We start from the raw sequence: 22043 nt of genomic DNA, 5'->3' as shown, positions 1-22043 counted from the left end.
AAGCGACGGCACCAATCCCAGTAGAATGAGTGAGAAATACAGCATGACATGGGTAGTTAAGGGGCTCCCACAATCCATCTTTCCTCACATTACTGATTTTTTTCAATAGCATTTGGACCTTTTTTCACATTCAGATTTTTTTCTCATTTAATAAAATCTTTTAATCAACAACATTAAAAAGAAAACAAATGGAACATTTTTTGGAACAATAATTAAAACAATCTTTCAATGCCTTGGTTGTATACGTGTGCACACCCTTTATAAAGGGAGTTGCAACAGAGAGAAAACAGCCTTGATGTTAAGCTTAGGGAGCCTGTCTTTTAGAAATTCTATTTCTTAACACCTTGCACAGCCTCCCGACAGACTAACAAATATTTTTTGGAGAAATTGGCTCACACACCGGAAGACACTAACGTTTATTTACGTTAGAGTATGTGAATAACAGTTTAACCGAAAAGGTTTGTAATTGTGATTTTGTTAAAATTCAATAAATCGTCTCTCAACAGTTAGAATTTATTAAGAAATTGTTTTATTTCATAAACTATAAGACAATTAAGAGAGTTTATAGGTCATATCCGTCGCTTATGTTCTTTTAACTCTAGAGTTCAGGATCCAAACCCAGCTGCGGACGATTGTGTTTCTTGAATCTCTTGTAATCATCAAAAGTCGATGTGGAGTCCTTCAGTACTTTCTCGAGTTGTGCCATGGATATTTTATACGATGAATACTTGTCATGCTCTTTTGCATTTTCCTTAACAAACGGAAAAAGTTCAAAGTGTGTTTATGGCTGTGCGTCACATCTACACGAGAGCATTTGTAACAGTACAGGACACGCAGTGAGGAGTTCGTGAAGCTTTCAGTTTAGTGCGCAGATCAGGAGGAGGATTCGCTCGCTGAATGATCTCTCAAGAAATCCCGGGTGAGATTCAACAGGTGTTTTCTGCAACAGCCACGACAAGTGTGAAGCAATCTCTGGATTTCCTGAATTTGAACTAAATTATTAGTTCAAATAATTTAGGATTTAACAGAACTAAATGAGGTACATTTAAAACAGCAGCGCAACTCTGGAGCACGTCGAGTGTGCCTGTATTTAATTGTGTAAACCTGGCTCTCTCTGAACACGAGCAAAGAGTTCTCACTCAACAGAAGATTGTGATGTGAGTACTGTAACATAAAGCACCTGGAGATGCCAGGGATTGAACCAGGGACCTCATACATGCGAAGCATGCGCTCTACCACTGAGCTACATCCCCGATGAAAAACGTAAAGGAACAGACTTAGGGATGTGCAGATGCTCACTGATCACAATCCACCACTCACGAAGAATGCCTGCAGTTTCCCACTTTCACGTTTCCTCTACTACAGAATAAATTCATGGGAATGAAGAAATAAGGAAGGAAAAATAATCGCATTGAAGCTTCAAGAGACTGGGCACAAATTAATCTATTATTTTTGTATCCAGTCACACGTGCGACTGTGGTTAATTCCCAGACGGGGAAGTGCTTTTTTTCTACCTCCTTACTCGACTGTCTTTCAATTCTGTTTTATTTGAAAGCTTTTTGCATATTTTAAGTGCTCTTGATTAAACTATGCATAGAAAAACAGCACTACTGATGATTTTCATGGACCGATGCACACTTATTCTGTACAACTCGAGTGATAAAACCCTGTCTGCAAATATTGTAGAAGAAAATAAAAGGGTGAAACAACGCCCCAACCAAAGGAATGGTAACAGGAAGGATCGTGTTCTTATTTGATAAGTCCTTTTGAGATGTCTTGTCAATGCACACAGGCGTTAGAGCTGAATAATTTACTTTTAGTGGTGTTTTTAAACAAAGATGGAACATGTTATTTCTATACCAGGAAGAAAGGAGCAGACTTTAACTTTAAGAGGCAAAAACGACACCTTATCAAAGCTAATATTAATTAAAATGACATCACAACAAAAGAGTGGAGACTTGAGTGAATAAAATTAGTTTTCATTGGACGTCTGTGTCTCCATAACTTTGTAGGTGAGAGAGAGGATTGTGATAATTTGCAGGTGCTTCTCGGAAGTGCGTTGGTGGTACAGGCGCCTTCCAAATAATTAAGTCGGGTTTGAATCCCAGCCAGTACAAACCCAAATCTTTTCAAGATAATTTGTGGTCCGCTAACACATCTTTTGAAACACTACAACAGGTAACACCCCGTGTGAAACATCATGAACATCTGTTAAAGCCTGAGTTTTACATACTCTAACGTAAATAAACGTTAGTGTCTTCCGGTGTGTGAGCCAATTTCTAAAAAAAAATATGTGTTAGTCTGCCGGGAGGCTGTGCAAGGTGTTATAAAATAGAATTTCTAAAAGACATTCTCCCTAAGCTTAACATCAAGGCAGAAAAAATGCTGTTTTCTCTACAGAAATGCTCTTTACATTTCAGCACTGTTGCAACTCCCTTTATAAACGCATACAACCAAGGCATTGAAAGTTTTTTTTTAATTATTGTTCCAAAAAATGTTCCATTTGTTTTCTTTTTAATGTTGTTGATTAAAATATTTTATTAAATGTGAAAAAAAATCTGAATGTGAAAAAAGGTCAAAATGCTATTGAAAAAAATCAGTAATGTGAGGAAAGATGGATTGTGGGAGCCCCTTAACTACCCATGTCATGCTGTATTTCTCTCTCATTCTACTGGGAGTGGTGCCGTCGCTTCTGGATAAAGTCTGTCAGTGGTCATTCCAGACGGGTCAGGTATGACTGCTCTTCGGCGCAAGAGACACGTGACTTGCGAGGATCCCGACAGTGTCGATCTTCTTTCAGAGCCCGGATAGCTCAGTCGGTAGAGCATCAGACTTTTAATCTGAGGGCCCAGGGTTCAAGTCCCTGTTCGGGCGGCTGTGCCGTTTTTAATTCTATTGTGAATGTCATTCTAAATAGTCTTTTATCTTTCACTCTTCTAGCTGTACTGTGGTTATTTTATATGTCCATTACTTGTTTTTACAGTAGTGTATTTAGTGTTTCATTTCACAAACCGAAAATGTTCAAGTAGATCTTGTCACTCTACTCCACGTAATCATCTAAATTAAATCACAGTAGAGTACAGCTCACACAGTGAGTACTCTTGAATACGACAAGAGGAAAAGCACACTGCACATCTGCAGAACATCATGTCCAAGTTTACAGTGACAGCAGAGGATGGAAGCGAAGTAGTTTTTTATTATTCGCTCGCTGAACGATCTCTCAAGAAACCTCGGTTGAGATTTAACGGGTGTCTAATAATCACGTTCAAAAAGGTGACGATAAGTTTTTTTTTAACTAGGTAGCCTTAATGGCAACACGGTGTGAGTAGATCTTAAAGCAGCTGCAGACAGAGTACCCGTAATAGTTCAGGTGGGTAGCTGCGTCAGCATGCGTAGGCTGCAAAGGAACAAGTAATAGGTTTATTCCATGCTGAAAAAAAGAAGAAAGAGAACACAACGTTTCGGCCGTGGAGCCTTCTTCAGAGTACCCGTAATGGCAACACAGTGCTTTGAGTTCGGCTTTTCTTATTTCTTCTGCAGAACCAGTGGTATCGGAATATACTGATCCGCATAAGAAGCGCTTTCGGGTTCTGATCATTTTTATTGAGCGCTGCTCTAAACAACAAGAAGTCATGCTTAATGTAGTATAGTGAGTAGACATCGCGAGACAACAGATCGAGAGAGTAGAAGGCAGGAATTTAAGGTGTAAGGGCGTGATCTGTGTAGTTAATAAAATAGTTAAAATAATATAAAAACGTCTCTACATTTAGATACACAACATTTATGGCGACGAGAGATGAGTGCTTGACGGACTCAAAGCGAGCAGAACACTGCAGATTTTAGTTCTCTTGCTGGTAGAAACGAACTTCTGAATTTTCGGACTTTTCGTTTAGCTTGCGCCATGGAAAATATGGCCGCCGCGCCGAGAAGCTTTGCTTATGCCCGGCTTTTTCCACCGCTTCTACTGAACCTCGGAGCTCCGGATTTGTATACGGAATACAAGATATGGATGGAGTCGTACAGATTTTTTTTAAATAGCCGGTGGATCTACAGAAGCTGAGGATGCCGTGAGACGTGCTACATTACTGCACTGTATCGGGGCTTCCGTGCAGCGGATTTTTGCCAAACTCCCTGGAGAAAAAGTCTGTAGCTGCCTTAGACGCTTCCTTTACACCGCGGAGAAATGTGGTTTTGGAACGGCATAAATTTAGGCAGAGAACTTAGTCTCAGGACGAATCTGTTGATGCTTTTGTGACTGCACTAAGAGAACTGGCTAAATCTTGTGACTTTGGAGTATTGGAAACTGACATGTTAAGAGATCAACTTGTGGAAAAATGTGCACATAAGAGACTATAAATTGCTGCAGGAGGAAGGGCTGACTTTAAAAAGAGCTCTTACAGTCGCTAGAATTCATGAAGCAGCTCAAGCAGAATCAAGAATGCTTTCTGACCACAGTGACAAAGTGACACTGAACGGGGCGCTCGCTCAAACTTTACAAACAAAAGCCCAACAGCAGGACGCAGTCATGCAAGAGAAATAGAAGAACAGGGGACGGCTGACATTACATGTTACAGGTGCGGACTAACAACGCACAAAGCAGATGAATGCGGAGCGTGAACAGCAAAATGTCTACACTGCAAGAAAACAGGACATTATGCACATGTCTGCAGAACATCACGTCCGAGTTTAAGGACAAGTATCCCTTTTATTGTTGTTGCTGCCTCCGGTTTACATTTGGCGATGTAAACCAGATTCAGAAAAAAATAATTTGAACAACCTTATTCCCATGCTTATTCGAAGGCGCGGTGGCCAAGTGGTAAGGCGTCGGTCTCGTAAACCAAAGAGCGTGGGTCCAAACCCCACCCGTGCCTGTTTCATTTGTCACCGCTTTCCTTTAGTTTCAAAGTCTTAAAAAAACTCGCAATGTAGGGATCTCAATAGTAAGAAAACATAACTATCGCCAGTGATTAGTATTCTTGCATATCCTGCCTTGTGTTTTAGTCAACAAAGCTTGTCTCTCTTCACACCCATCTTCCGAATGATCGTCTCAGCATTGGGAAGGAACGTGCGCTTGGTACAGCCCCCCACTCCATGGTCTGATCACAAACAGATCTGGTGAGCTGTCAGTCCAGGTTGGAAGTAACGTTCGAAAGCACTAAAAATCTGACTTAGGAACGAGAAGACCGTGCTTTTTCATACGAGTAAACGATAAAATAATATACTGCCTGCAAGACTATGTCAAGTTCAAGTTCAAGTTTATTGTCATTATACTCATACACAGGTATATGGTATAACGAAATGCTATTTAGCTAGCTCTCGGACATAAGTAGTACAAAGAAAAAAACACAACAACAATACAATTGTATAACAAAAGAAAGACAGAGACAACAGCCGATGTGCAAAAAACAACAACAGGCAGTGTGCAAAACAACAAAAAGGTAACAGGTTATGTGCAAAAACATGCATCAAAAGAATGAAATAAAGGGATAGAAATGATGGGGAGTGAGCTTTTGACATGTATGGTAGAGGTAGATTTTCAATGTGTGTTTGGGTTTTTGGTAAGAAAGAAGGCACTGTGAGGTTCAGATCATAGGTGAGAGGTGAGGTGAGAGTGAGAGAGGCTGGGAGTTTAATAGTTTGATAGTGCGGGGGTAAAAACTGTTTCTGAGTCTGGTAGTCCGGACCCGAATGCTCCGGTACCGTTTTCCATGTCATGCTAAACGCCACAAATTGTTCGTCCAGTTGTATCAATCGTCCTAAATTTACGGAAAATCGGATGTGACTGATACAATCCGCACCCATTTCTTCAGGATAGTTGAGCGGTTTAAAACAGCAAATTTACAGATTTGTGTCTTTTAAGCTTTGTGTTTCGCTCTCTAAATAGAGGCACGGGTTCAAATCCCACTCCCGACAATCAGGCGTTTTACCCTGTCTTTTTTACCTGCCTTTACACTGTTTCAGTCTTGTTGTGCTCGCTGACAATCACAGTACGAGGAAAACGGAGAAACTGCTTAGCAAAAACATAACGGACAGAAAAAAGCTTCGTAAACACGTGAATGTGATTAGCAGCAGTAAGGTATGTATTCAAATGTTTAAGGCTGATTTATAACAGCAGCAGAAGAAAGGTGCAGCCTTTGTGAGAATTCGCGGGTTTTTATGCTGCTTGGACTTCTTTCAAGCCTATGAAGTGACCCCCGTTTTATTTTCATTTTCAAACTTCAGAGCCGAATAACAAAGAGGTTTCATGAGTGACAGCATTCCGTTCCAAATACCGTTTCCACGATGTATTCAGCGACGGGAATGAAATATTTTAGTGCTGGCTCAAATGCGAGGAATTTCAGAAAAACCTGGAAAAGCAACGCTTGCAGTAAATGACAAATGTAATGCGTGTAGTCAGCATGAACAGAACAACGCAATGCTCTGTAAAAACGATCTGAAGCCGCAATTACTCTTTTATCTCGGGCAGTTCATTCCGATACGTTTCCGCAGAATAAATAAAATGCCGAGCTCCAAACATGTTGTTGCCATTATTGTTACTCCTGCTACTGTAGTTTAAAGCTTTAATCAGTGGGTATGTAATGTTGTAAAAGGGCTGGACTACTTTGTTCAGTCCAAATTCCACTATGTGAATTTATGCTTTTTTAATATAAGCATTAACAATACAATGCGTGCTCAAAAACCCTTACTTATTAGCTTAAGAAACGGCAGTGTTTTGACAAAGTGTGGTATTCGAACAGAAAATGCTGAAGTGTTTAATACTTGCTTGTGAGCAGATCTCCCTCGATTTAGACAAACTCTTGTTCGGCTGATGATTTCAGATCAAAATCTGAATCAAGTGGAAAGAAAGCTGAATTACGCTGGGTACTGGGTATCACTGTTACGCCATCAGGTCATGCTAGGAGGATTGGGGGGATGAAATTGACACAGAGGGACCCAATGTGGGGGCTGAACCCACAGTTCTGAGATTAAGAGATTCTTGCTCTATGGACTGCGCCTATATAACTCTTGTGCTACAGCGGTAATGTTTCTGGGTGTGGATGAACATGACATTATAGACTGACAGCAGGAACACGTGGCCCACAGGCAGTGACAGTTTCGCTATATTTGGCTGCAGTATATTGTGTTGAGAGCAGCATTAACTTTCCTGCAGAGATGGGAGTGCCTTTAATACAGCTCTTTCAATCGGACAGAGTAACAGGAACTGACCTAAAGTTTCGGCTGTGGATCCATCTCCACATGGGGGACAGTAAAATAGCGATGAAGTAATGTTTCTGGGTGTGGATGAACATGACATAATAGACTGCCAGCAGGAACACGTGGCCCACAGGCAGTGACAGTATCGCTATATTTGGCTGCAGTATATTGTGTTGAGAGCAGCAATAACTTTCCTGCAGAGATGGGAGTGCCTTTAATACAGCTCTTTCAATCGGACAGAGTAACAGGAACTGACCTAAAGTTTCAGCTGTGGATCTATCTCCACATGGGGGAAAGAGACAGTAAAATTGCGATGAAGAAACATAAAGATTTGTGCTCGCTGCAAAGTAGGAAAGAGGTGGTCAGACACATGAAACAGCTTGGTGATAATTTGCAGTGACAATTTTATGTTATTTAGTACACGGATTTCTCTTCATGTTCCTTAAGATGTGTAATTTGTATGTTGGTTGTATGAGAACAGTTTCTCCTAAAGTCCTGTCAATTGACAGTGGAGAGCTAGCTGGTGCACATCTTCAAGAAGACTCTCTTTAAGGCGGTTACAAGTTTCTCGAACAAATCTGTGTCATATTTTTAAAATAGTTTAGCTAATGAGCAACGAGAGTACAAATAAATTCTCCCACCCTCCATTTGAAGATAAAACTCCATGTGCGAGTCAAAGTTTCCTTGAAGCTACTGATGTTCGTCATTATTGGACATTCCCGATGATATTGACTAAGAAGCTCAATTTTTACGTGTTGTAGTTCAACATGTGCAAAACATTCGTATCCCCTGCAAATATCGGCAAGGTCAGTGATATTCTCAACAATTTGTGCCATTGCAATTCGTGCGATTGGTGCCATACTTTTTCGAAATGTATACTGACATGCCAGGATCAGAGGGTCATATTTAAAAAACTGGTGCATTAAAATTTCTTGTACTTCAGGATTTTGATAGTCTGTTACATTGTCTTTCAAACGGCGGTGTCAGAACTGTGAGACATTTTCATAATCGGGGGGAAGGCCGTAGCAATAAGCAGAAAGTGCAGTTACCTTTTCCCAGTGTAAGTCCGTGTTGTGGTGAGTTTTTAAAATTGGTTTGCGATTTTCTGAAATATATTCCATACAAAAATATAATTTGGACAGTCGCTATTTATTTGGATATTCCTTTTCAGTGAAGATGTCTACAGTATTCCAGCCGGATTAGTACTGATCGAAGAGAGCCATCTACAGGCGAAAGGCGACATAACATCACAGCAGCACCATTTAAGGTGGAACGAAAAACACGCATAAGAAGCTGGTGAATAAGAAGCTACTGTAACTTCAGCCTCGTAGCAGACCCTTGGAGGCACGCTCAAAATAATCATCTTTCCAAGTACTTAAGAGTCATATTTAGATCACTTTACTGCAATTTTATGTGATTGATGGGAGATGTGAAGCCATCGAGCCTGTACTGCACTTTCACATTGAAACTGAAGCCATTTCTCATGCTTTCTCTCAGTTTCGGGGCTGCAATTGAGTGTAAAGGAGGCGACTTGAAATTGAAACGTGTAATCACCTTACAGAGGGTCTTCACGACGGGGTGCGTCAGCTAGTTCTCCATTATTGTCAGTTTACTGGACTTCTGAAGAAACCTATCTACAACGAAGATACAAACTGCACAGTTTAAGGCACATGAAGAGAAATCTGTTTGCTGATTGACTCAAAAAATGTCGATACAAATAATCTGCCAGGCTGATTTACTTGTCTGACCACCTCCCTCAGTTCCCCTTTGCTGTTAGCACAATTCTTTCAGTTTCTTTTCTTGTATTTTCCTTGCTATTTTAGTGTTCCCCATGTATAGATGGATCCACAACCGAAACCGTTTTCACCCTGTGTTTCTGCAGCGTCAGTCTGTATGAGGAGCACGACTTGCACAGCTCCAGTGGCGCAATCGGTCAGCGCGTGGTACTTATACAGCAGTGCACAGCGGAGGCATGCCGAGGTTGTGAGTTCAAGCCTCACCTGGAGCAGTGTCTTTAGCTACTGAGAGCAACTTTCGAGTTTAGATAGTGTTAGGTATTTGATGGAGATAAATTAACATCAAACGAACAAGTAAAGATTTATTTCGAGTCACAATCGAAGAAGGCTCCACAGCTGAAACGTTGTGTTTACTTCTATTTTCAGCATGGAATAAACCTATACTTTTCCATTTGCAGCCCACGCATGCTGTGATGCAGCTCCCTACTTAAATTTCTATCAGCTGTGTACCTCCAGTTGACCTGTACATAAATATATGAGAGAGGTCTACTGAGACAAGAGGAGCACTGAAGACTTGATAAAGCTCTCGCATTAGATTCTGTGTTTATGTTGTTCCCCAGATTTGTTTTTAATGTTCTTTTTCTTTTGAAGTTGTTGCGTTTGGTTTTTTTTCTGATTGGTAGCTACAACGGGTCAGTTGCAACAAACTGGCTGCTGAAATTTGTCAGCAGCTCTGTAGCAAACCTGTTCTCAATTGCAACAAACCTAAAATAACAGCTGCTCCCCATTAGATGTTACTAAAGTAGGAGACTAAGCAGATGAAGTGGAACAATAGATTACATTGGAACTGTCCTGAATGTAGTGGAAATAATATCGTCATTAAGTAATGAACAATTGCTTTCCAGACACTACAATTATTCACAAGGAATTTTATCAATACTTATTTTATTAATAAAAGTGTAATATCTTAATAATCAACTTTAATGTTATCTTTATTAGTAGCTGTATTACAGGTAATGCATGCACAGACTTTATTATACTATAATGAATTTTCAGATATCCCGGGGAGAGAACTGAAATGAAGGAAATACATATTTAAAAGGGGTGTAAGTCTTAAATGTGTTCTGTCACATAGGGGTGTTAATTGAATAGATTTGTTGTAATATTATTTGACTCTACACTTGTGTTTCTCAGGAGACAGCATTAATATTGGGGATTTGCGGATACAGATAATAAGTTGTACTATACAGGCAAATGTATGGTTACCTTAATGAAAAAAAACTCTTATCATTACCCTTTTCAACATTATTATTTAAGACAGTCTTTCAGAACAGTATTCTCGTATTAGTGGCTATAGTCTAATCATAATAATAATAATAATAATAATAATAATTGCTTACACTTATATAGCGCTTTTCTGGACACTCCACTCAAAGCGCTTTACAGGTAATGGGGACTCCCCTCCACCACCACCAATGTGCAGCATCCACCTGGATGATGCGACGGCAGCCATAGTGCGCCAGAACGCTCACCACACATCAGCTATCAGTGGGGAGGAGAGCAGAGTAATTTAGCCAATTCATAGAGGGGGATTATTAGGAGGCCATGATTGGTAAGGGCCAATTGGAAATTTGGCCAGGACACCGGGGTTACACCCCTACTCTTTTCGAGAAGCGCCCTGGGATTTTTAATGACCACAGAGAGTCAGGACCTCGGTTTTACGTCTCATCCGAAGGACGGCGCCTGTTTACAGTATAGTGTCCCCATCACTATACTGGGGCATTAGGACCCACATGGACCACAGGGTGAGCACCCCCTGCTGGCCCCACTAACACCTCTTCCAGCAGCAACCTTAGTTTTTCCCAGGAGGTCTCCCATCCAGGTACGGACCAGGCTCACACCTGCTTAGCTTCAGTGGGTTGCCAGTTGTGAGTTGCAGGGTGATATGGCTGCTGGGTGATCATAATGGTGGTGAAACAGGCGAAATGTGCGGAAAGAATTGGAGATGGAACAGGAGACTCATCCAGTCGATAGAAAGCTTGGGTAGGACTGCACTAACACCGTGCCAGTGCTTAGTAGCGTCATTTAAAAATAATACGTGGTTTAACAATATCAACTGCTCTTCTGTGAGCTCAGCTCCACTACTAGTAATACATTGCCCAAATTTTCAAATTAGATACATGTGTTTTCTACGTGTATGTAATAGGTACTTTTTTGTTTTAACTGATTTAAAATATAATCTTTATAAAACAGACAAAGGGGTTTATGTGTCGCGCTGAAATTCACACACAAGTAAGGAAAGATATCGCGCTTAGGAAGAAATCCAGAGTGGAGACGCCGGCGATTGAAAACAACCACATACAGCCTGTATGTGCTCTACCACTGAACAAACTTCCGACAACTACTGTATCTTTATCTGCAGCACTTTCTTTTAGGAAGAGTGAGGAGTCTACAAGCCTAGAAAATAAGACAACTAAGTGAACGACAAATTTTCACTTTTTGATTAAAGAACATAAAAAACACCTTTCTTCCAGCCAAATTCAAACCAGAGAACAAAGAGTTCCCAGCTGTTTCCACTATATTCCTCCGCTCTTACAACTGAGTTATCGAAAACACAGGAAGCCCACCTTTTGTCTTACATAAAGCACAATGTAGTGCAGCGGTCCTATTTATTTAAAACCCAGTTCGAAATCAAATCTCATTCCCATAGTCCTGTTTAGTTTGAATTTAAGCAGTTGTAGCAGCAATGCTTGGTAATAAGACAGAATTAAGCGTTGCTGTGCTTTCCTTAATGAGGCCCCATCTCACTCTCCATCTCTGTGGTTCAGCCACAGAGAAAGTATTCATGCAGGCTGATTTAAGATGTTTTCTTTTGATAAGGGACAGCTCCCAAACGGGGATGCACTTAGATAAGCCTGGCTATCATGATCAATGGTCATCCATTGGCGCCTATCTGTCTAGGGAGTGCCAAATGGACATCTGGACTGCATTCCTAAGTGTCAGGAGTATGTGACTCGTATCTCACCTTGATCAACCAATTAGAGACTGGCAGGGTGTGGTAACACCATGTGGGTCTCCAATGCCCGCCAAACTCTCAACCAATCAGAACACATCTGTGTCTTGGTCAAAAAGGGAGCGCAAGCTCAGATCAGGGCTCTCCTTGGCCATTTTCGCGCATCCTCAGAGACAATCACGTGACAAAGGCTGTTGTCTGCAAAGGGACTTGGACTTTGTTCTAAGCGCGGGGCCGAGGATCCTGTACGTACTCAGAATTCTACCAACGTGAACGCTCCGCTTGATCAACGGCAGCCCACAGTTGGACCCTCGTCGACAACCTGAATAGCTTATTCAGAAGCAGCGCTGGACCGGGAACGAACCAGCTTCTTCCTGGGCAAAAGAGTGACTTGTGAGGACTAGCCGTCACACTGCATAGAGTGCATAGTGCATAGAGACTTTCTACCAGCCAGCCGGACTGCTGGTAGATCCCCTCGGAGCAATGACTGCCCTGCGCGCCGCAGTCAGATTCCTCCGCCCGTCCTACTCCGAGCTGCACCTCGACTGGTTGGCCAGTAGCCAGAGGACGCCGGGACAACGCCCATTGGACAACCGCTGGGACTGAGGCTGCAACAGAGCCTGTCAGCTGGTTTGGTGTTCGTGCTGGGAAATTCCAAATCCATACACAGTGGATAAGTAAACCCCATGTTCTACATTGCGTCTTGAGAATTCAATTGTACCTCAACACAAGTTGTTATCAATTTAATTCATGAGTAATGTATTTACTTCTGAGTTTAGAGTAACAGTGGGTAATAACACTGATTAGCGATTTGGTAACCGAACGATATATATTGACATATATTCTCTGTTGTGTATCTCTTTGTGTTTGCATCTCTTCGAGATTATATACTTTGTATATTGATAACCCTCACAGTAAGGTCTGCTGCTCGTATCCAGGCAGACTAGTATATGTTTGGTGCACAATTTATATGAATAAATGTATCTCGTGTATTGAACCCGTGTGTGCGTTGTTAGTTGTTCTGACGATTGATTTTCTAAAAACCACAACGAACAACCTCGTGATTACTGCTACAATTAATAATTGTCTCAGTAAACCCATCAAACCTCTACACTTGTATAGTATAATTTATTATCTGTACCCGCAAATCCCCAATATTACTGCTGTCTCCTGAGAAACACAAGTGTAGAGTCAAATCATATGAAATAATACAACAAATCTATTCAATTAACACCCAGATGTGACAGAACACTTTTAAGACTTTAAGACCCCTTTAAATAAGTATTTCCTTAATTTCAGTTCTCTTCCCTCCATGGGATACCTGAAAATTCACTATAGCATAATAAAGGCTGTGCATGCATTACCTGTAATACAGCTACTAATAAAGATAACATTAAAGTTGATTATTAAGAAATCACGCTTTTATTAATAAAATATGTTTTGATACAAGAAGTCTTAATAGAACCTAGGTAAATCCCTGTAGTAGTCTAACACCTACAAAAAAGAAAAAAAAAACAGAACAACTTCAAAACAAAGAGAAAAAGAACATTAAAAACAAATCTGGGTAACAACAAAAACACAGAAAAGTGAGTGCTTTTTCAAGTCTTCGGTACTCCATCGTGCTCCTCTCGTTTCAGTAGACCTCTCTCATATATTTGTGTATAGGTCTGCTGGAGGTCCATTGCTGATGGTAATTTAAGTAGGGAGCTGTGTCAGCATGTGTGGACTGCATAGGAACAAGTAAAATTTTATTCCATGCTGAAAAGAGAAGCAAACAACGTTTGAGCTTTGGAGCCTTCTTCAGGTCTGACAAGGAACAAACCTTTACTTGTTCCTTTCATGTTAATTTAGACCTGATCTCCAGCAAATACTTAACAGGACCTAAACTGGTCAGTTAGTTTAAATAGTTGAAAATATAGGCCACACTGCTCCAGGTGAGGCTTGAACTCAATCTCAGCATGAGTTCGATCGCACCACTGGAGCTGCAGAAGTCTTTTTTTACACAGACTAATGCAATTGCAATTAGTCACGAAACAAACGAGAACTGCAGCTGTACACTTGAGACAGGATGCTACTGTATTAATTTTGTTTAACACTCCAGTCGAACAAGCCGACATGTCACTATTGCTAAATCATTACAAAAGACGCCAACTAATGACCAGTTTTATTTTTAACAGAACTTTACTGAAAGTTAAACTTATAAAACTACCTGAGCAAATAAATACAACAATTATTGTTCCTCTGACCTTCTCATTATTTCTTTTTTTAAATTAATACATTTATTTATCCACAGTGTGCCTTGTGCTTACTTTTCAGAACTCTCTCTCCTGTGTCAGTAGGAGCTTACATTTCAAGTTAAGTTCTTTAATCAGTTCCAATATCTTCCTTTCAAAGTAGGGAAGAGCAAGCTGGCATGTTGTTTTGCCTGTGGTTATTCTTAATGACTATATCTTCTGACACCTGTGCACAATCCTACAACATTACAAGAGAAGCACTATAACAGGAGTCATAAAAATGCAAGAAGCCACTTTGAACAATCTTTCGGAATTGTAAAACAACTAACGCTTTGCTTGGCTGTCATTTGGTTTGTATACCAGTCCATCAAGAGCCAGCACCATCATCATCAGGTCATGTGCAGTCCTACACAACCTTGCGATTGACTGGGATGAGCTACCTTTTCCATCTCCATGGCATGCAGCACACTCTGGCTGTTTCAACACAGTCATTATTGGACCACAGTGCACTGTCTCTTCTGTCCTGTGGCTATCATAATCACTTTTAAGAAGCCAAGTTTTTTTCTTTAACATGTGCTTGGGTGCCACCCATTTCCTTATTATCCCTGCTTTCCACTGATAACCACAAATACAGAGACCCATCACAATAAAATACTTAGCAAATCTATTCAGTTGACTCCCAAATTTTATAGAACATATTAAAAGCTCCCACTCTATTTATATAACCATTTGCTCTGTTCTGTTCTCTTCACTTCCTAGCATATCTTAAAGCTCACAGCTACTAGTAATGATTGACATTAAACATAAATAGTAAATGACACTTCTGTAAATACACACATTAATAAACTTCATTATTAATAAATATGGTATGAGTGTAAAGCAATTTTAATTAATATTCCAATACATTTCCAAGCAACGGATTATTTCCACTATATTTGGGAGCCTTCTAATGCAATCCTGCGTTACACCGAGTACGGTGCTAAGCCAAATGAAGACAGTTTAAATTAGTCCGCTACTTTAGTTACTCTGGAGTGCTGCAGTTGTTACTTTGTGTTCATTGCAATTGAGAACAGGTTAAGTTCGGCACTGCGGACTAAGCACAGCAGGAAAGTTTGTTGCAATTGGACTTAAGGTGGAGCACAAGTTTAGACGGCATCTGCGTTCTAAGCACGGGTTGAACTCCTGTTAGTATGCTACTTTCAGTTCGATGCAATTGACCCATAGAGTTTGCCCTAATAAGGTCTGAATGAAGCTTAAGCAGAGCCAACCCATTGCCTTTATAACTTCCATTAATCTCCACCCATCTTCCCTCGCTCACTTTTGATCTTTCTAAGACAAGCATTTAACTGGAGTTCAGCCCAATGATACTGCTGAGAACCAGAGAAAAAATATATATATATATATTGTAACGCCCTCGCCTGGTGGTGAGGAGGAAGCGCCCCTAGGCGTGCATAGTACCGCTGGGCATGCTGGGAGTTGTAGCCGGGGAGAGTCTGAGGGTCAGCACGGTGACCAGCGGCTGACCCTACCTGTGTAAATAATGTCCTAGTAGTTCTAGTGCCCTGTGTAGTCTTATAAGTATATAGCGTGTTGTTAAGTAATTACCACCCTAAAGATGTGTACGTGTTCTGTCAGTCTCCTCATGTGCATGTATATGCTGTGTTTGGTTTTGTGGTTGTTAAAGAATAAAGCTATTGCTTGGTTTGTTAATTGCGTCTTCACTGGTCCTTTGTTCTGAGAAAAACCTGTAAATGCTACATTGGTGTCAGAAGCGGGCAGGATGGACAAATCTTGGCAGACATTAGCCGATTCTGTCAAGTGCTGTCTGACTCTAAAAGAGACAGAACCCATCGGCAGCGCACATAGGGAGCCTGAGCAACTCCTGGGTGCGACAGGTGGCCACAGCCCTTACCAGGGCTATCCAGTAGTGGTCCTGCCGGTAGAATTGGGGCGACTGCCTGCTACTCCCGCCCAGTGGATGCCCCAAAGAGAAGATACCCTCCCTGCCAGAGCTGACCAGCGATTCCCACACAGACGGAGGAGTCCAGCAAGGGGGAAGAGAAGCCAGCCCGTGCAGCAACCCCCGCGGAACAGCCCCGCACGCTGTTTTGCGACCGCAGCGGGAAGAGACGACACTGAGCCCGGTTCTGCTGGGCACCCAAACCTCGCACTCCGCGATCAGTGTCGGGAAACGGGAACGGGTCGGCTCAGCGCGGGGACGGCCGCCCTTGAACACCTCAACCCCCTCTCCGGAGAGCGCTGTGAAGACCGGCACCCCTCACACCACTGTGGGGCGAGTCGGCTATAGCCTGTACCTCCAGTGCCGAAACGAATCGAGGACCAACCCTGCCTGGCCCTGCTCGACACGGGTTCATCGGTAACCCTACTCCGGCCGGGCATCCTCCCCGACACCGAGGGCACCAACCCCCCAGGATGAGAGGCCTCCAGCCTGCGGCTAAGGACTGTGATGGGACAGCTCGCCGTAGTGCGGGGGAAACAGGTGCTTGCCTTTCATCTAGGTGCAGCGATGGTGCGCCACCCCTGCTACCTCGCACCCATCCAGGAGGACTGCATTCTGGGGCTGGACCTACTGCAGCGAGTGGGGGCCAGTTTGGACTTGGGCCGGCAGGAGTTGGTGTGGCAGGGGGAGCAACTTCACCAGGTGGAGGGCAGACCCGGCGAAGGCTGAGGGACACGGGCTTGCCGGAGCCGGGGGAAAAAGAGTCAGTGGCGGCGGTGGCAGACCGGGCCTGTGAGCCGGGGAGCGAGCGTGCCGGATCCTGCCCCTGAGTCGGCGGCGGCGGTTGCGTGGAAGCGAGGCGCGGCGTTGAGGACCTCTACCAACACGACATCGAGACTGGAGACCCTCTGCCATCCGCATCCCAACTGGACGCATGGCTCACGCCCAGCGGACCGCCGCCGAGGAAAAGATCCGGGAGATGGCCGCAGCGGGAGTGATTAAGCCCTCTGCGAGCCCTCGGCGCCAGCTGTACTGGTCCAAAAAAAAGAAGGCTCGTGGAGGTTCTGCGTAAACTACCGCAAGCTGAACGAGGTCACCTGGAAGGATTCCTACCCCCTGACGAGGATAGACGATGCCAAGGACTACATCACCGGGTCGACCTGGTTCAGCTCCCTTGACCTCCGCTGTGGCTACTGGCAGGTACCACTCGCTCGAAGCCTCTGGCAGTTTACTTTCAAGAGGCTGATGGAGAGGGTGCTGGCATCGGTCCCGTGGAACCAGTGTGTGCTGTATCTGGACGATCTGCTGGTTCATGCCCAGGGTTTCGACCAGGCCTTGACGAACCTCCAGGCGGTGCTGGCCTGCATCCGCCGTGCTGGCCTGAGGCTCAATCCCCGCAAGTGTGAGCTCCTGAGGCAGGAGGTGACCTTCCTGGGACATGTTGTTGGACTGTGAGGGGTGGCTACAGACCCAGGTAAGGTCGCCTAAATGAGGGGTTGGCCGACCCCCCGCACTGTCGCGGAGCTGCGCAGCTTTCTGGGGTTGGCTTCGTATTACCGGAGGTTTGTCCGGGACTTTGCCAGCATCGCTCCCCCGCTGCACCGCCTCACCGATAAGGGCCGCCGTTTCGACTTGAACTCGGGCTGCGAGATGGCTTTCAGCCGGTTACGTGAAGCTCTGGTGGGGGTCCCCGTGCTGGCCTACCCCGATCCGTGGTTACCGTATATCCTGGATACCGACGCGAGTGTCTCGGAGTTGGACGCGGTGTTGGCGCAGGAGGGGCCAGATGGGGAGCAGGTAGTTGCCTACTACAGTCGGGTTTTGAATAAGGCTGAACGGAACTACTGCGTGACCCGTCGTGAGCTGCTGGCGGTGATGGTGGCGGTCCGCCACTTCAGGCCGTGCCTGTTCAGGACCCAATTCCAGTTGAGGACCGACCATGTGTCCCTCACCTGGCTGCTCCACTTTAAGGAGCCAGAGGGGCAGATGGTGTGATAGATGGAGGTCCTGCACGAGTGGTGCACGGCCAGCCGGGCGTGGGGCATTTCGGCTGTAAAAAAAACTTCTTATTGGGGTCTTTGCCACTGGGACATGGAGCGGTATTGCTGAACGTGTGCGGTGCCCGTGGCCCAGAAGGAGCCCCCCTCCAACAACACCAGGTGGGGACTCCTATGGAGCAGGTGGGGGTTGACGTTTTGGGCCAGTTTCCACGCACTGAGGCTGGAAACTGCTATGTCCTGGTGGTGGTGGACTATTTTACAAAGTGGCCGGAGGCCTATGCCCTCCCGGACCAGAGTGCCCCCACCTTGGCCGATGCACTGCTGGAGGGGATGTTTGCCAGGCTAGGGGTGCCGGAGGAATTACACAGTGACCAGGGGCGTAACTTCGAATCCCAGGTCTTCGCCAGAGTGTGCCAGCGCCTCCTTGTGTTGGTCGTGCACAAGGAGGAGCTGTGACAATAGCAGAGAAGGAGTGAGAATGGCGCAGATGGAAACTCGTTTTCATGCGCTCCTCTGGAAGGAATGAAAATATATTTATGTCTTTATTTAGTGGTTTCATTAGTGACAAAGACTAAACTTTCTTGGAAAAATGTATTTTATGTAAACCATGTTTGCTATTAATTCAGTTAGGGCTAGAATATGTTCATTGTCTTCCAATGAAAGAAGGGTTCCTTTTGCCGTAGTCGGGTTGACATTAGAAGCTTGCCACGCCCGGACTGTTACACCAACGCATTAGCATGTTAAAGCGATTTCATTGAGGAGCCTAGCTTTCTTAACTAGTAAGTAATGTACTTTTGGAGGGGGGAGGTGTCTTTCGCTGGAAACTTGCCCCCTTCTACTTTGAAAATACCTGTGAAACCGGTTTAATTCGTCACAGCCAGCACTCCCGCAGAGAGGGGGGTTGTACTTGTTAATGTCTTAGCCGGAACACATCATTATATCTCATTTTGTATTTCTATAAAAAAATCGTTTGCCCAGCCTAACACTATTGTTGTTATTGTTTTTATCCTGTAAAGCGCTTTGAGCAGCACAGCTTTCTCACCAGTTAGATTACTTTTTGATACAATCCTTACACAAAGCAGAAACTTCTTGTATTTTCCGATGACATACAAGTGGAAAGATTACAGATTTTAATCGTCTTTATTCTGAACCAGGGAAAATCTGATCATGTTTCTCTATAACAATAATAAAAAACTTTATTTTACATATCACCTTTAAAAGTGGCATCTCAAAGCAATACAGTAGATGGAAACCACAGATTACAAAGTAAATACCCAGACAAACGCTTTAATAATTTTTAATAAAATGCTTTTATTCATTCAGCAGAGAGAGCGTAAAACCTGGGCATAACAGCTGTTCCTTTTTCTGATCACCCGCTCTCTGGATACACGTCTCACCTGTCCTGTTCTTTGTTTTCCTAATTTGCTGATTATGCCTTCTGCGATCCACTCCTGCCCTCACACCTAAAGAAGACTATTTTAAATTTATATGCGCGGTCCATTGTGCAATTTACACTTGTATGTGCTGTCCTTAAGGTGATATCACATAAAGGTGATATGTAAAATAATGTTTTTTTTATTGTTATAGAGAAACATGATCAGATTTTCCCCATATCAGAAAAAAAGATCTAAAGTATACTAATTTGTCACTAGTATACTTTTAATACAGTCTTTGTTGTGCTCTTGAGGATCCTTGTGATATTTCGAGCTCTGGTTGAATGATAAGTGTAGCAGTTTAAATAATTTTCGTAGTTAGATATTATGAAACGCTCTGTTAAAAGCAAGGGAGTTTTTATGTCCATTACAGTAAAAGAAAATGCCTGACAAAGCAGGGCTTGGACAGATTCCAAGTGCATTTTTGCAATTTACGTTGCATTGTGCTGCTGTAATACAGTTTAAAATAATTAAAAGTCTAAACAGTATCAGCTTTATTTATGGGTTGCAATTTAAAAAAAGTCAAAAACCAAACTCAAAATGCAATTTAGAGCTTTCTGGCAAGAGGAGACACCCAAATTAATAATGTAACATGCCACTGCATGAACAAGGTTATACTGCTATTTCCTTAGATACGCGATTAAAAAATAATTTTTATTAAATTTTTAATAAAATGTTTTTGTTCACTCATAATCTGACAATTTCAGGAAGACTAAGGAAGGACTAAGGGAATTGTCATCTGTTGTGAAAGCTCTGTGAGCTCTGTGACTTTGAGACCACTTGTTATCCCAGGTTGTTTGAATTGCCACAATTCAAATAGAGAAAAAAGAGCTGACTGACAAGATTTAAGATGTGGCTGTCAATGTTGGATTAAAAAAGACACATTGCCCGACGTTAGTTGCATTGCTTGAAAAATAATTTTATTTCGAGAGACTGGATAAGTAATTCAAGTGTTTTTTTTTTAACATCCTGAAAAACAAATAATAATTTAACTATATGTGCAAATGTTTTATGATATGTCGCTGTTGTGAATTTCTGTGGAGTGTATCTTATTTGCCTGTCTGTCCTGGCTATGCTCTCTCGCTTGCTCGCCCTCCCCTTCTCTCTCTCTCTCAATTCAAGGTGCTTTATTAGCATGACAGATTGGTACAATCAGTGTTGGGTATTTACTTTGCTTTGAGATGCCACTTTTAAAGGTGATATATAAAATCAAGGCTTTAACTTGCTTTAACTCCGCAAGTCTGAGTTCTCGTGTCTGTCCTATCCGAACCCGAAAGTATTACAATATGTATCTTTATAGCAGGTGGTGTACAACTTTTTAGTATAGATTACACTTTTCTAAAATGTATTTAAAAAAAACGATTACAATCTAATCTTTCCATGTTTGATCCCAGGATCCCAAGAAAAATAAATCTAAACGGGGAGAATGCTATGCTGAAAGTTTATTAAGATACTTAGAAGACAAAAATATCAATTTATGTTGCATTTGTCTGATTGTGAATCAAAAAACACATATATTTAAACCTGCGTTTGTGATTTAAATCAAAACGCGATTTAAATCAATATAAATGTTTATATTGTAACACATAGGTGACTATTCATCGTTATTAAAATGACTTAAATTCGATCATGTTGTGATATTTAGAAATATAAATTTGTTTGGTGCGAGTGAGGTTTTATTTAATCTCTGACCCAGGGAAATGTTTTATTTTTTCAAAGAAATGTTTGTTGAAAAAAAAGTCATGACTCCAGCAGGATTCAAACACACAGCATGTGAGGTAGGAGTCAGGAGCCTAACCCACAGTGCCACCAGCAAGGTCACATGCAGAGTGCTGAAAAAGCACTACAGAAACATTATCAACAGACAATGTACAGCATGTACTATTCTTGTGTTGCGGTACATGAATATAATTATATCGTTATTAATTTCTTTAGATACGCAATTCCATATTATATTCCCTTTTAATCAAATTCTAAAAGTATGCTTGTTGACTCCAGTATCACATTAGTTAAAGACTTCGAAGCTTAAAATGTTAAGGGAGAAATGGAATACTGGTGTGTATTTTTTATTTAAAGTACAGAGACCAGCCATATACTGTATGTTTATGTTCCAAAATTAATATCGTTTATGGCCTTCACACGCGTTACAGTATGCTCCTATTCTTTTTATGCTCAGGTACTAAGATTTCCCTTCAGTGGTAAAATTCCATATGAATATTCAATGCTAAAATGTGCACAGTAAAGACATTTACTGTAAATCTTTCTACGACCGACCAACGGACTACGAGTGCCCCTGTCGGTCAACCAATCACGTACCGCGGTATTTTGCGTCATCGCGCGTCACAATGCGCGACGCCGTAGCCAATTACCTCCGGTATGTGTCTGTACTGCGCACTTTGAATGGCTGCATCTGTACCTTCCAATCACTGATGTCGCTCTCCCTAAACCTTAACGTGATGTTTTGCAGATGTGC

The 22043-nt window shown here is 42.5% G+C and overlaps 4 non-coding genes across 4 annotated transcripts; 3 read left to right on the top strand and 1 right to left on the bottom strand.

Annotated features, from left to right (window-relative positions):
* Positions 1-1181: 1181 nt before the first annotated feature.
* On the bottom strand, positions 1182-1253 carry trnaa-cgc (transfer RNA alanine (anticodon CGC)). The gene has a single exon. It is a non-coding gene; the product is annotated as a tRNA-Ala (tRNA).
* A 1548-nt stretch (positions 1254-2801) lies between these two features.
* On the top strand, positions 2802-2874 carry trnak-uuu (transfer RNA lysine (anticodon UUU)). The gene has a single exon. It is a non-coding gene; the product is annotated as a tRNA-Lys (tRNA).
* Positions 2875-4799: 1925 nt separating this feature from the next.
* trnat-cgu (transfer RNA threonine (anticodon CGU)) lies at positions 4800-4871 on the top strand. The gene has a single exon. It is a non-coding gene; the product is annotated as a tRNA-Thr (tRNA).
* Positions 4872-9108: 4237 nt separating this feature from the next.
* trnai-uau (transfer RNA isoleucine (anticodon UAU)) lies at positions 9109-9202 on the top strand. Its single transcript has 2 exons — positions 9109-9146; positions 9167-9202. It is a non-coding gene; the product is annotated as a tRNA-Ile (tRNA).
* The last annotated feature ends 12841 nt before the right edge of the window (positions 9203-22043 follow it).

Source organism: Lepisosteus platostomus, chromosome 5 (assembly GCF_059453375.1).
Source record: "Lepisosteus platostomus isolate fLepPlt1 chromosome 5, fLepPlt1.hap1, whole genome shotgun sequence".
Classification (NCBI taxonomy): Eukaryota; Metazoa; Chordata; class Actinopteri; order Semionotiformes; family Lepisosteidae; genus Lepisosteus; species Lepisosteus platostomus.
Note: the sequence above shows the minus strand (reverse complement) of the source record. Positions and strands in the feature narration are given on the sequence as shown.